Raw genomic sequence first — 14,577 nt, forward strand, 5'->3', positions numbered from 1 at the left:
TCTAACCGAACGATCTATCATGTACATTTTGTGTATTGATTGTTTGGTCATTTGAAGAGTTTCGAAGGAGGAGGAGGGGGAGCTCATGCCCCCGCCTAGGGCGGCGCGTGAGAGAAATGGGAGTGGTGGAGAGGCGGCATTAGGCCGTGCAAGGAAGGAGAGATGAGAGGAGTGAGTTTTTGGTGGTGGTGGGCAAGCCACACGCGCGTTTTGAGGTGGCGCGTGAGCATCACGCGCACCCATTGTGGGCCCCCACGCACCACCACGTACGACGGTGCGTGAACAGTATATTCTGAACAATAATTTTGTAAAAGTAATTTCTGAATGGTAACTTGTAAGAGTAATTTCGGAATAATAAATCGGTGAATAGTAATTGTGTGAACAATAATTACAACGAACAATAATTTGGTGAACAATAATTACGTAAAAACTTTATTTTGCTGAACAGTAATCAGTTGTACTGATTCGGCATCTGAGGTTTTACGTATCCATTCTAACCACTTTATTATGCATTTAGGTGACCGACAAAACAAGTGAGGGAATTACTCTCGGTGTCGAGGAAATTACACTAAGGCAATAAGGTGAGTAAATCTCTCTAAGACGAGTCTACCCTTGGCGGTGACTCATATTTACGTTTTATTTAAAAGATCGAATTATGACATGTATATAATATAGTGGGTTGTGTACATGTATAAAATGGTAAATACGATACATATATATGGGTTTCTATATTATATATTGTTACGTTCTTATTTCAAAATGAGTTTGTGCTTTGACAATTATATTTATGTTATTGAGCAAGAGTCGCTTGATTGTAGTACAATAAACATGTTTTGATTGTTATATTGTATGCGGTTTTAACATCGAGTTCTGTTAAAACGTTTTCTGGTCTTCGGACGTGTTGGCAGTGGTTGGAACCGAGCCTTGGCCGGGTGTGTGTTACGATTCAGTTAGAGCTCTAGTCTGTCTGCCGGTGTACTACATGTGAGGTAACAGATGGGTTGCCTAGGCCTCATGAGTATTCAGAGTTTTGTGTGATATTGGGTAACAGATGGGTTGCCCATTATCGGTCAGCATACTGCATGAGGGGTAACATATGAGTACCTGGGTCTCATGAGTACCCCTATTTTAAATGTAATTGGGTAAATAAATGGGTTGCCCATTGTGTCATGAGTACTTATATTTTCAGATGTTATTGGACAAACAGATGGGCCGTGCAATGTTTTATGTGTACATTTATTTTTAAATGGCATTGGTATGTTCTTTAGTATGCGATGTGTGATGTACTATTGATTTGCTCATACGAGTTGCAAAGTTTACCGGGTTTGTGTTTACAATCCTGGTGCACATATTCGATGGTGTAGGGGATAGTTATGCAGGTGCGGATTAGCATAATTAGAGGGCTTTCTTTAAAGAGTGTCGAAGATTTATTTATTCTATTTGTGGTGAGGATTGAGAGGATTTTACATTTCCATTTGTTGTAATACTTGATTTATAAGCTAATTTTGTAATAATCGAATCGATTGAGTCGTATTTTGAACTCAATCTCGATAAACTGTGACTATAAGATGATTTCAATATATTGAGATTGTTTTAGAGTTTTTCATGGCTTCGATTTCGAGTTTTATCACTCGAATTTTCGGGGTTGTGAAAGTTGGTATTAGAGCGTAGGTTGCGTATTTGGCAATCCATCAATATCATCCAGCAGCGATGGCCCGACTACAGCGGATCCCCATCACATGCTCTTCGGTATTGATATGTCACTGGGTACATAAGAGTGTTAGGAGCCACACCTTAAGTTTGGTCCTCTAAATTGAAGTGTTGTAATAACACTTTGATGATTCTGACCATTTAAATATCTTAACTAATATATGTTGGATCTATTTTAATTGGGTTCAAGATTTTACATGTATTCACTAAGTGTTTAAATGTTTCAAGGTGATGAATTTAGAGAAGGGTCGTACGCAAGGCCGAGGACGGGCAAGAGGCATAGGCCGAGCGAGGGGGGAGGCCGGATCCACAATGTGGAGAATCTCTATGAGGAAGTGGCACTACAGGTTGAGCAGGTTGACCCTGAGGCCGTCGTTAGAGATGATGGTCATGTGCTAAAGCTGATAAAGGACATCAGTAGTCTGTCAGCGCTATCATTTCATGGGGTCTGGATCACTTATGGTGGCGGATTATTGGAGCGAGAGTATGGAAACTTACTTTGAGATGGTGATGTGCACGGAGATTGAGAAGAGGATGATAGCCACAGTCTTCTTTAAAGATGATATGGATTGGTGGAAAAGTACAAGACGGACTATGGATGTGTCCACTCTGACTTAGGAGGGTTTTGTGGCACTCTTTCGAGAAAAGTACTTTCCATCTACAATGTTGGAGGAATTGGAATTTGAGTTCCTTGATATGATGAGAGAGATATGACCGTCAGAGAGTATGAGGCCCGTTTTGCACAGTTGTATCGGTTCGTTAGGCCCATGGGTGCGACCTCCTTGGCTCTGAAGTTCCTACGGTGATTTAAGCAAGAGTACAAGACAATCATATCAACACTTTGTCTGTCTACCAAGGAGCTGATGTATGAGAGCGCCCTCAGAAAAGACACAGTGGTTCAGATGACATTACTAGAAAAGAGTATGTGTTATAAACAAGGAAAGTATGAGAAAAAAGGGATGACAAAGGTATAAGAAGTCGAGGGGTTGTACGATGTGGATATGAGGCTAAAATTGCAGTTTTACAGGTTGGGCAGAGCAGTATCTACATAGTCTCTAACTTTGTGGAGGAGCACAACCATCTCTTGTTTCTCCCTAAAGAGGTACATTTGTTGCCATCACATTAAAAAGTTTATGAAGCTAAAATATTATTGCCAAAACAGCTTAGTTTGGTCAATATACCCCCACACAAGCAATTTGGTATTTTGGAGGTGCAAGCAGGTGGGATACAAAATATTGGTTGTACAAAGACCGACTTATATAACTATGCAAGAGATATACGAAGAGAGTACAAGGGTCATGATGCAAAAATGGTGTATGAGCATTTTATTTGCGAGAAATCAAAGAATGACCCTTTTTATATTAAGATGAAGGCAAATGATAATGATAAGCTCACACATTGCTTTTGGGCTGATGCAAAATCAAGAAGTTCTTATAAGGCTTATGGTGATGCTATTGTGTTTAATAATCATGGTCAAACAATTGTGTTTGGTTGTGGTTTCTTGAATAAGGAAACCACTGAGTCTTTCCTTTGGTTGTTAGAGCAATTTAAAGATACTATGTCAGCTGATCCTCCAAACATTTTCATCACTGATCAAGATCCTGCAATGGGAAGACCATTACTCAAGCTTTTCCTGGTACATTTCACAGATTTTTGTATTTGGCATATTATGAATAAGTTCTCTGTGAAGATAAGTGCTTGCGCTCATAAAGATTCTCTTAGTGAACTTGAGAAGTGTGTATGGGATTTAGACACCAAAGAAGAGCTTGATTCTCAGTGGATGGAGATTATTGATAGACGCAAACTTCATGACAATGACTAGTTCTCTTCAATCTATGACATGCGTTCAAGATGGGTTCGAGCATTTGTGAAACATATATTCTCATGAGGGATGTCAGCGAGCTCAAGAGCTGAAGGTGATCTTTAAGTTTTCAAAGGTTATGTTTCTAGAAATAATTCGTTAATGGATTTCATACTTCGGTTTAATAGGGGGCTTGCTCACCAACGTCATGAAGAGTTAGTTGCTAACTATGTTGATGTCAACCAGAGCCCTGTGTTCAAAACACCAATGGTTATGGAGAGGCAAATTGGTGAGATTTACACGCGAAGAATTTTCAAGAAGTTCCAAGTTCAGTTATGGTTATCTTGGGCGTGTGTACTTGAATTCTCAACTGAAGATGATAGTTTTTGCGTTTACAAGGTGACAGAGAGAAGAAAAGATGGAAGTTTGAAGATACGAGAGGTTAGAGTTGATAAAGATGTGGAGAACATAACATGTAGTTGCAAATGTTTTGAATTTCAAGGAATCTTGTGCAGGCACATATTGGCATATATGAAATGGAAACAAACAGAGAGTATACCGGATCAATACATTTTGAAGAGGTGGACAAGATCAACTAATTCAAATTTGGCACTTCAAGAGCATGGTAAGAATATAAGTGATTTTGGTGATGATTCGTTGCTAATAGGCGAACGATATTGTCCAGACTTGCTTCTAAGTTCATTGATGGTGCTTTAGTATCTAAAGATGCATGTAAACTCTTAGAAGATAATATGAAAAGCTTGCAGAAAAAGATAAAGTCAATGGTGGACAGTTCTAAAGATGTAAGAGGTAGCAAAGAAAATGCAGCAACTACTGAGTCTTGTGAAGGCCATGATGGAAATGTAACTGGTGATACTGATGGAGGGAATGAACAAAATGTTCCTTGTCCTCAGCCACAACATTTTAATGATCCACTTTCAGTAAGGGCAAAGGGTTGTGGTAAAAGACTAAAAGGAGGAAAAAAGAAGGCAATGAAGAAGAAAAGACATCAATGCAGTATCTGCAAATAGGTTGGACATAATAAACTAAGGTGTCAAACTCTCAATAGAGGTAGTAACTCACAATAGTTAGATTGTTAAGTCAAGTGATTGCATTCATCGCAGTTGAACATTTTTGGTTTGTTTTTTTTTTTTTTGTGTAATGGAGGGTAGAACGTGCAGTTCTGTTATTAATGCTAATTTAACGTTGTTATATATAGTTTGTGTAGAAGACTTCGTTCTCAAAATACAATTGTGGCAAATGGAGTATGGCATGACATAAGCAAGGTTTTTAGTTTTTAAATTTCACTTAGGCATTTAATCGAGCAATTGGTTTGCACTTCTAAATTTTTATAAGTGAGCCAAACACATGTTCGTCCTTGGCTCCTTGCTTCCAATATATTATCAAACCACAGTGATGATCCATGTAGTACTTAGTTGATGTATTCCAGTTTACTGGTTAACAAAGACTTCCCTTGAAATGAACTAATTTGTTAAAAATGGTCAAAGTAGGCATTCATACCACAAATATGATAACTCTAATCCACAAAACCTTGCATACAACTCTATCAATCTAATCTAATTGACAATCCACTAAGAAGCTTTATAATTATAAATTCAAAATAAGTACAACTGATAATCCATACAGAAGCTATATACATAAGCTTGATAATTGGAAGCAGAGAGAGATCTAATCCAGAGAAAGAGGAGAGTCGAGAGATCATAACTAAGAGGTCGATCGGCTGGCGCAGGAAATTTTTAAGATTTTCAGCGGGTGAGAATTTGGGGGTGAAAGCAAGGAGAATTTGAGCGGGGAGGATCGATATTAGATGTGTTTAAAGTTGAGTTGCTGCAAAAAATGAGAGCCCTTGATTTAATCTCATGGAGGAAATTAAAAGTCCTCACATGGTCCGCAACAACATGGTCCATAATGGAAGGGGCTCCAGCCAAATATAGCTCTAAATGGCTCAAGTTAATTGGCGTCAGTTTTAGTAGCCAGCACGAGTATTCAATAATCCATGATATTATATAAACTAATTCATATATAACTATGGTGGCTAATTTCATGAGACACCTCTAATAAAAAATGTAGTGTTTGGTGAATGGTTTCTTAAAAAAAAAGGTCTAGATAAATGTTTCAACTTCTCCAACTCCAAGATAACTATCGAATTAAATGTCAGTTCTTACCAAGGTTGATCACTCCTATAATCTTGGGTCAGAATGTCAGATACAAGGGTGATTAGTTGACAATTTTGATTCTCCTAACTCTGGAGAAGAGAACTTCAATCACAAAGATTTCACTTCACTACTTATTACGTCAAACATTTCTGTTTGGCTCCTTCTACTTGTAATGAATAAAGTTTTTATCATACAAATCACTTGATGACTTGATCTCCAAGCATTGAACACAAATACTGCATCTCTTAATAGAAACCATCAACATGCATTGTAGAGATGGAAACGAAAGTTCTTATCACTATTACTCAATTACCAAACTTATATATATAAAAATATATGAACATAAGCTTGATTTTTATAAACTGGGGTGTGAAAATATTAACTAGAGTATAGACTTCAAGCTAGATTAGACACCATGTGACAATAAACTAGTCAGTTTATGATGGATAAATATAGCTTGATCTCTGACTCCACTTGTTTGTTAGGTTTGTGGATCCGATTCTACTTAGGATAAGGATTTATTAGATCTTGATCAAAGAATGAACACTTTAGTGATTTCCTACTTGGTAATGGTTTCTAAGTCTATTGGGAATAGGTTTCCAATGACTTATAGGTTTCAGGTTTAGACATCTATAAATAGGGATATAGGTAGCAGTAGTTAGATATCAAGGTAAAAACACAGAGAGCAAGTGAGGTCTTGAGAGTTGGTAAGAACATCTTGTGAGAGATCTTGTATTCTTGTTTGTGTTGTTCTTCTATAGTAGAACCCAGCAGCCCAAGGACGTAGACAAGTTCTTTGTTGAACCTCGTAAATGTTTGTGTTCTCAATCGTTTATCTATATTGTTTTTCACTTGTTAACTTTCGCAAGAGGAATTCAGGGTTGAATTCCTAACAATGTGGTATCTAGAGCCTGGTTCTAGAGTGGAAACAATGAGTATAGAAGACGTTGAGAAGAGGGTCGACAAGTTCGACGGCAATGACTACAGCCTATGGAGGTCACAGACCGAGGATTACTTGAGTATGAAGAAGCTTGTAAAAACTTTTAGCAGCAAGCTCCCAAAAGAGATGAATGAGGAAGAATTTGTCTAGATGGACATGATGGCCCTTGGACAATTCGATTATCGCTTTCAAATGAAGTACGGCAATTTGTCATCAAGGAGACTACATTGAAGGGAATGTTGGATAGCCTATCCAACATGTATGAGAAGCCAAACGCCGTTCAACAATTATACTTGATGAGACGACTGTTCACTCTGAAAATGGGTAAGGGTATATCTGTTCGCCAACAAGTTGCAGTAATTGGTAATATTATCAAGCAACTAGCCTCGGTGGATGTAAAGTTTGACGAACACATCAAATCTTTGGTGTTGTTGACTTCCATGCCTTCAGATTGGGATGTAATTGTGAACTCAATTTGTAGTGGAGTTAGGACTACGAAGAAGTTGAAGTTCAATGACGTGCGTGACATTCTTGTGAATGAGGAGACGCGGAGACTTAATAACCTTGATGAGCCTTCAAATTGTGTACTATTTATGGAAAATAGAAGTAGAACATCCAACAAACACTCAAAAACTTATCGTGGAAAGTCCAAGTCCAAGGTACCAGGAAAAATATGAAGTGTGTCCAAGGCAGGAAAATGATCTGATGGGTGTTGGCATTGTAGTAAGACTAGATATATCAAGAGAGATTGTAACCAGTGGAAGGATGCAATGAAGATGACAAACACAAGTAAGTATGACTCTGAGGCACTTATACTAAGCGTTACAGAAACACTCTTGGAATCATAGATCGTGGATTCGGGAGCATATTTTCACTCAACTTCACAACGAGAGCTCATGGTCAATGACCAACATGGTCATTTTGGAAGAGTAATTCTTGTTGATGGTAGAGCTCTGGAGATTGTGGAAATGGCTGATGTGAAGATCTCTCTCACACATGGTGGAATATGGATTTTGATGAATGTTAGACACATTCCACGGTTGACAAGAAACTTGGTTTCTGTGGGTCAGTTGGATGATGAAGCATGTCGTACTACCTTTGAGAAAGGCACGTGGAAAGTAAGTAAATGAGCTATGGTATTAGCTCGTGGACTCAAGACAGGGTAACTCTACACGACCTTGGGTATTATCGCTGTTATTGAAAACATTGTAGGCAGTACGATCGTTGAGAAGAAGGATGATGCATACTTATGGCATCGTGGACTTGGGCACATCAGCTAGAAATGAATGGGTGTACTTTAGGCACAAGGTAAACTACATGGTGTGAACTCAGTGAAAATTGGGCTTTGTGAAGATTGTATATTTGGGAAGCAAAAAACTGTCAGATTCTCAAAGAGTGGCAAGGCGCCAAAAGATGCAAAACTGGAGTTGGTTCATACTGATGTGTGGGGTCCTGCACCAGAGCTTTCAATGGCTGGCTCAAGGTACTACATGACTTATATTGATGATTCCACAAGGAAAGTATGGGTTTGCTTTATGAAACATAAATGGGAAGTGCTTAATACTTTCAAGAAGTGGAAGGAAATTGTAGAGACTGAGACAGGTTTGATGATCAAATGTCTAAGGTCAGATAATGGAGGTGAATATTGTAGTAATGATTTTAAGAGTACTGTGCAGAGAACGAGATTAGGATGGAAAGAACAATTCCTGGAACTCCACAGTAGAATGGAGTGGCTGAACGCATGAATAGGACTTTGAATGAGCGCACAAGGAGTATGAGCATACACGCAGGATTGCCAGACATGTTATAGGCTGATGCGGTTAATACTGCTGCTTACTTAATTAACCGTGGACCGTCAGCGCCATTAAATAATCTTCTACCTGAGGAAAAATGGAGTGGAAGAGAGATAGGCCTATCACATTCAAGAGTGTTTAGTTGTGTGGCATATGTTCACATTGAGCGGTGCAAGAAGCAAGTTAGATCCTAAGTCTCGAAAGTGCATATTCATCGGCTATGGCAGGGATTAGCTTTGCTATAGGTCTAGAAATTTCATATTAATCGGACGCCGTATGTGAAATTTATTATCGACGGAAGTTGGTTTCTGAATTTAGAAATGTATAAAAGGAAAATTTGGGGAAAACCTAATTTCCTAAAACAGAAATCCCCCCCCCCCCCCGGCATCCCTCTCTCTCTCCCCGACCCCGACCCTCCTTCAGCAAATTCACCACCATCGATCTCCCTTCTTTGGCCTCCGTGGCCTTCACCGCCGGTCCCAAGACCACCGCACGGTCGACTGCTCCGACCCCTGGACGAGACGCACCCTCAATCGCCGCCGAGAAGCCACGCCGAAGATCGAAGTTTTCTGCAAATCCATCGCCAATCCACTTCACCGCCGGTGAGTTTCAAGCCATAGATCCTCGATTTCGATCTCTTGGTTGGGTGTAGCACAAATTTGGAACTCAAAATCGGAGGTTTTAATGACGGAGGCAAGCTTGGAGCTACCGAAGCTTTCCGGCGACTTTCGGCCATTTTCCAGCGACTTGGGTTGCAACGCAGGTATGGTTGTGATCTCCTCCTCATGCTCTTCATCTTTGATGTTGGATGTTTGTTATTTTGATGAATTTTGGGCGGAGGTGGTGGTGATGCGCATGCCGCCGTTTATAGCGGCGCGTGATTGGAGATGAGGGCAGTATGGGGTAAGCTTTCAACCTAGAACAGTGTAGAAGGAGGAATTACAGGTTTTGGGGGCTGCGTGTGAGGTCACGTGCACCGGTTCAAAGGAAAATAATCAAATTCTTGGGTTTTCGTAAGTGAGAAACGAGATATTTAAAACTAAAACGCCACAGAAGTCGTTAAAGATAACGACATGATTTGGTTAAGGCCACTTAGGCCTGACCTATGGATACTAGGCTAGTCGACTCGATTTAAAGGTTAACTGGGAAGGTTAAAGATGTCACTTCCGCAAGTTAAGTGCTAACCTAAAGTGGTTTCCTAATTGAGATAGGGAAGCAAGTAAACAACGAATGCACTAAGGAAGAAAAAGGACACACAAAAGTTACTGAGAGAAATAAGTAACTTGGAGAACAAGAAATGAAACCAAGACACGAGTCAACGAAGAAACTCTTTTTGGTATCTGAGGTTTAAAAATATTTTTGAAAACAAAGGGCCGAGGAAAGACTCCGCTCTGATACCAAGTTTATACTGTCACATCCCGGAGAGGAATGCAAGCAATATATTTGAGATAATTTAACGATTAGCAAGCGTAATTCAAAGATTACACTCACTAAGATGATGAAAATCTGTGAATAAATTTTTTCACAATAACAAGAGAAACAAACAACTGTAAATATTTCCGCGAATTCTACAAGTTACAGAGTTTACAAATAATATGCGGAAGATGGTGAAATGTCAAATAACAACAACCGAAATTTAGAAAACTACAAAGTGGTGACGAGTACAACATAACAACCTCGAAACTACAAATAAAATGATACATAATAAAGAAATATTACTATAGGCATAAATAGAGATGATGGTTCTCTAAGGGAAGACTCTTAGCTCCGAATAATAGAACGACCTGCAAAGACACTATAGTACGGATGAGCGTCGTCTTCGCTTGCCCTGTAGGGGCCAGCCCACCCATGAGTTTGAAAACCAAAACAGGTAGGGATATAAAATAGATTTTATAAAACGTTTGAGAGTAAGTTATTTAATACTGTTAAAACTCTTTCTAAAACCATGTAGGTTTAATAAACACATTATGCTAAATCAATAGGCGCCTTTTTATAGAATTATAATATATATAATGGAATGCATGACCGATCCTAACGACTAAGAGGCGAACGAGTCACCTCTTAAGTCGAGGTCAACCGCCCGTATTGCTAAAAACAATAAGGGAGCGAGAGTGTCTATTTAAGACAATATCCTAAAATAAATGAATAACGCGCAAGGTGGAATAGTAACAGGGCATTGCCCCTCCGGAGGGGTCCTGGACCAGTATCTCAGAACCCCATTACTCTCAAGTCTATAACATTCTAAACAATCCTATTTTAAAAATTGTCTAGTCTCGGGTTTTTGCAAGCATTTAATGCATCAATAATAATTTCAATCCCAAGTCCTAGACTATGAATTTCATATTTATGGCCAAAGCAACATGAGAGAGTTAGTTCCCCTACCTGGGAAGAAGGGAGATCGATGGTGGTGAATTTGCTGAAGGAAGGTCGGGGTCGGGGAGATTTCTGTTTTAGGAAATTAGGTTTTCCCCAAATTTTCCTTTTATACATTTCTGAATTCGGAAACCAACTTTCGTCGATAATAAATTTCACATATGGCGTCCGATTAATGTGTTGGTGTGTCTATGAACTCGTATCGAGGAGCTCTACAACTTCAGTGAATGAAGATTTTTTAGACGAGTGACGAAATAAAAATCGACTCTCGAGTCACAGAAAACGTAACGTTTTTCAATTAAAATTTCCGAGATCGGTTCCGTTTCGTCTGACATCGACGAGAAAAATGAAAAATGCAATTTTTATTCAAATTTCAAGTTTAATAATCTACAAGAATTTATACGAATCAAACCCGAAAATTCGGGGTATTACAAAGTTACATCAGTATTTTTATGACCTTTTTAAAACGCCACTAACGTTCCAACAATTTCATGGCGTTTCCCATACGCCGTCTCCATTTCACATATAGTCCGATTGAAATAATTAACGGCGTTTTAAAGAAAAAATGCCATTAAAAGGTACTTTTAATGACGTTTTGCAAGAAACGTCATCCTTCAAATGTCATTAAAGACCATATGTGTAGTAGTGATGGTTTTTCACCATTAAATTCTCAGAAACAGTATCACCATTAAATTTTCAGGGACAAGGACAATTGCAACCGGCATCATGGTTTTTCACCATGGAATTCTCAAGGACAAGGACAATTTCACCAGACATCATGGTTTTTTCACCAATGAATTCTCGGGACAGGGTCAGTTTCAACCGGCATCCTAGTTTTTCACCATTAAATTCTCAGGAACATGGTCAATTTCAACTAGCTCTATGGTGAAAACACAATTGAATTCTCGGGACAGGGACAATTGCAACTAGCTCCATGGTGTTTTCACTATTTGATTTTCGGGACAGGGACAAAACATAACCAAAAGTAATCAATCAGTTATATATGAGTTAAGTGACAAGATAACCAAAAATTCACAACTAGCTCTATGGTGTTTTTACAATTTAATTATCGGGAAAGGGTACACAACTAGGCAACGAGCTTTATATTTGATTCAGACAGGGCAAGATGACCAAAAGCAACTCTACGGTGTTTCCACCACTTAATTCTCAAGATAGAGTATAAGTAGAACTACACAACTGGCTATGGTATTTTCAACATTTGATTCTCCAGACAATGATGCAATAACCACTTTTCCACCATTTAATCTTCGGGACAGGGACAAAAACAAAAACAATAAGAAATTCCTCAGACATGTCACGCAAACAATGAATTATGGTTGCTCAACCCAAACAAATGAGGAGCCCCAATCTTTCATCATTTCGGATAATTCTAACCGACATCAATCCCATGAATTTAAGGTTGTACTAATAACATAGCCAAAATCGAATTATATCACAGATTGATAACACTAGAGTTAACCATTCTCTTACGTTTTCCCGAATGACCAATTAGGGACAGCAAGTCTGAAACGATCCCAGAGACGAAGCCCACCATCACGAACAGCAATTTCCCCTTTTTCCGATGCATCTGCGTAAAAAGAAGAGTTAAAATCCCTGGAACCAGAATCGAAAAGAGTAACGAGATTCAAATGTTTACAGAAACCCTAGCTTTCAATCTCGGCGTTTAATTGATCAGATGAAGAAAGAGAGAAAAGGAGAATTTACCTTTAGTGAGGCTAAACTCCATCTCTAGGACAAATCTCTGTGCAACGGGTCTGTGGGTTTTCTCCGTAAAAGAAGAAAGAAGCGAGAGAGCCTTTGTGGTTGGAATTTGATATTCAAACTTGGCCATTTATGTAAGAGGGGCCTCTCTCTCTCTCTCTCTCTCTCTCTCTCTCTCTCTCTCTCTCTCTCTCTCTCTGTTGCTCAAGATGGTTGATCGTCTTTTCGAGGATATATTTCAGGTGCTGCGATTGAACCCAGATGGAAAAGAGTTTGATAAAGGTATCTTCCTCCTCATCATTTCGTCTGTTTTCGATACTATGCGTCAAATTGCTATCAGAAACTGATGTATTTGAAAGTCACCCGAGTTGAAGGAGTGAGACCCGCGAGATGTTCATGCACCTTGATGTGAATTCCAAGGTACACCCCATCAAATAAGGCGAGAAATTCTCCATGGCTCTCACCTCTACACTCAATCTCAATGGCACACCTGACACTGGCTATTTCACCCCGTTAATTCTCACTTACCCAATCTCTTATATATTTAGAGTTTGATAGTCGTAGTAATTGAGGCTTGGACGACCATGAGGTGGTTCTTCATATATATGAATCGTAGTGGAGAGGATGGTTAGTTTCTTGAACTGTTTAATAGTTAGGGCATCAAGTTTCAGGTGATCTTCGATGTTCGGCTATGCTTCTCTATGTGGCTGTGGAGAGCCTTACGATCTGAATGGCCAATTAGGTTTAGCATACACAGTACAATTGTCATAGGGAAATACTCTGTAGGATGTGCCATGAAATTGGTAGTTTTTATGTGGTTACTCTCTCCTTGGATTATTCCTCTTGATATCATATATTTAGTTTGGGCAGGAAGTGATCTTCATGTTTAGAAATGTTGGCGCTGCAATTTTTCTTCCACCAAAAAACAGTGGGAGATATGAGGTTGTATGAGGATTTAATAATCGGTGATATGGTGGAAAAATTGAGTGAATGGAAAGTAAATTTCATTTAGATGTATCATGATAGTTTTTCGCATTGTTCACTTCTGTGACATCTGATCATCTGGTGTCCTATAAGTTTTTTCAACTATGATGGATGCCAATTTCACCATTTGTAGAGAAAATTAAATGATTTTACATTGATTGATTGGTACTGGATACATGATGGTGTACGGTGTTACTTGTTCTGTTTGACATGATTACCACAGACGATTGCAATTGCTTTGTCTTCCATGCTTTCTTGACATAGTATAGGCTCCTTGCTTTCAAAAAATTTTGCATGCAGCTGCAGCTGTTTGCATTGTTCAGATGCTTAACCAAATCAATTTCTTTTTCAGGGCGATCGCATGACATTGGCTGATGAATATGAGTATGTCATGCGAGGGAAGCTTTATACAACTACAGAAGGCTGTAAACGTGATCCTAAAGCGTATGTATTTTTTCTTTTCTTTTACAGAATCTTTTCATTATTTGTTCATTAAAACAGAAAAGGATGGTAAGAGAATTGATACGAGAGAAAAGTTATTTAGCTGTTTAGGAGAGGTTATGCTCGAAAATTTGTTAAGGTTTGCTGTTTAGAAGTGGTATAAGCTCATGTTAACCGTGCAAATTCTCTGAAGTCCTTGTAATTGTGCAATGTGTCAAACAACATTTTCTACGTTAATTTTTTCATGCAAAAAGACAACTATCAGGATGGTGTTCTTTTTTTTTTGCTTCAGGGAGGTAAACGGTTCATTTGGTGGGCTTTTAATGATGCTAAAAGGGGAATCTGCTCAATTCAAGAACTTTGAACTTGATTAGAGGTTGTTTCTCCTCATCAGGAAGCTGTGAATCTCTATGAAATTGCTTGTAGCGCTGTCCTAATATGAACATTTAACCTCGATTTTTGTACACTCTGAAGTCTGAATCCTGACGGTTGACATTAGTTTACATAACTTGTTGTCACTGCATCCATCTTAATTGGTGTGGACATATGGTTTTGTTTAGTGACATGAATGGTAAGGGCAGGTCACAGGTGTACGAACCTATGGCAGTATTTACCAATGTTTTCAGATGCGAAAGC

At 38.9% G+C, this 14,577-nt stretch overlaps 1 pseudogene; it reads left to right on the plus strand.

Annotated features, from left to right (window-relative positions):
- Positions 1 to 12,725: 12,725 nt before the first annotated feature.
- LOC126786838 (DNA-directed RNA polymerases II and V subunit 8A-like) lies at positions 12,726 to 14,345 on the plus strand (annotated as a pseudogene).
- The last annotated feature ends 232 nt before the right edge of the window (positions 14,346 to 14,577 follow it).

The sequence above is a fragment of the Argentina anserina genome, chromosome 1 (genome assembly GCF_933775445.1).
Source record: "Argentina anserina chromosome 1, drPotAnse1.1, whole genome shotgun sequence".
In the NCBI taxonomy this organism is placed as follows: Eukaryota; Viridiplantae; Streptophyta; class Magnoliopsida; order Rosales; family Rosaceae; genus Argentina; species Argentina anserina.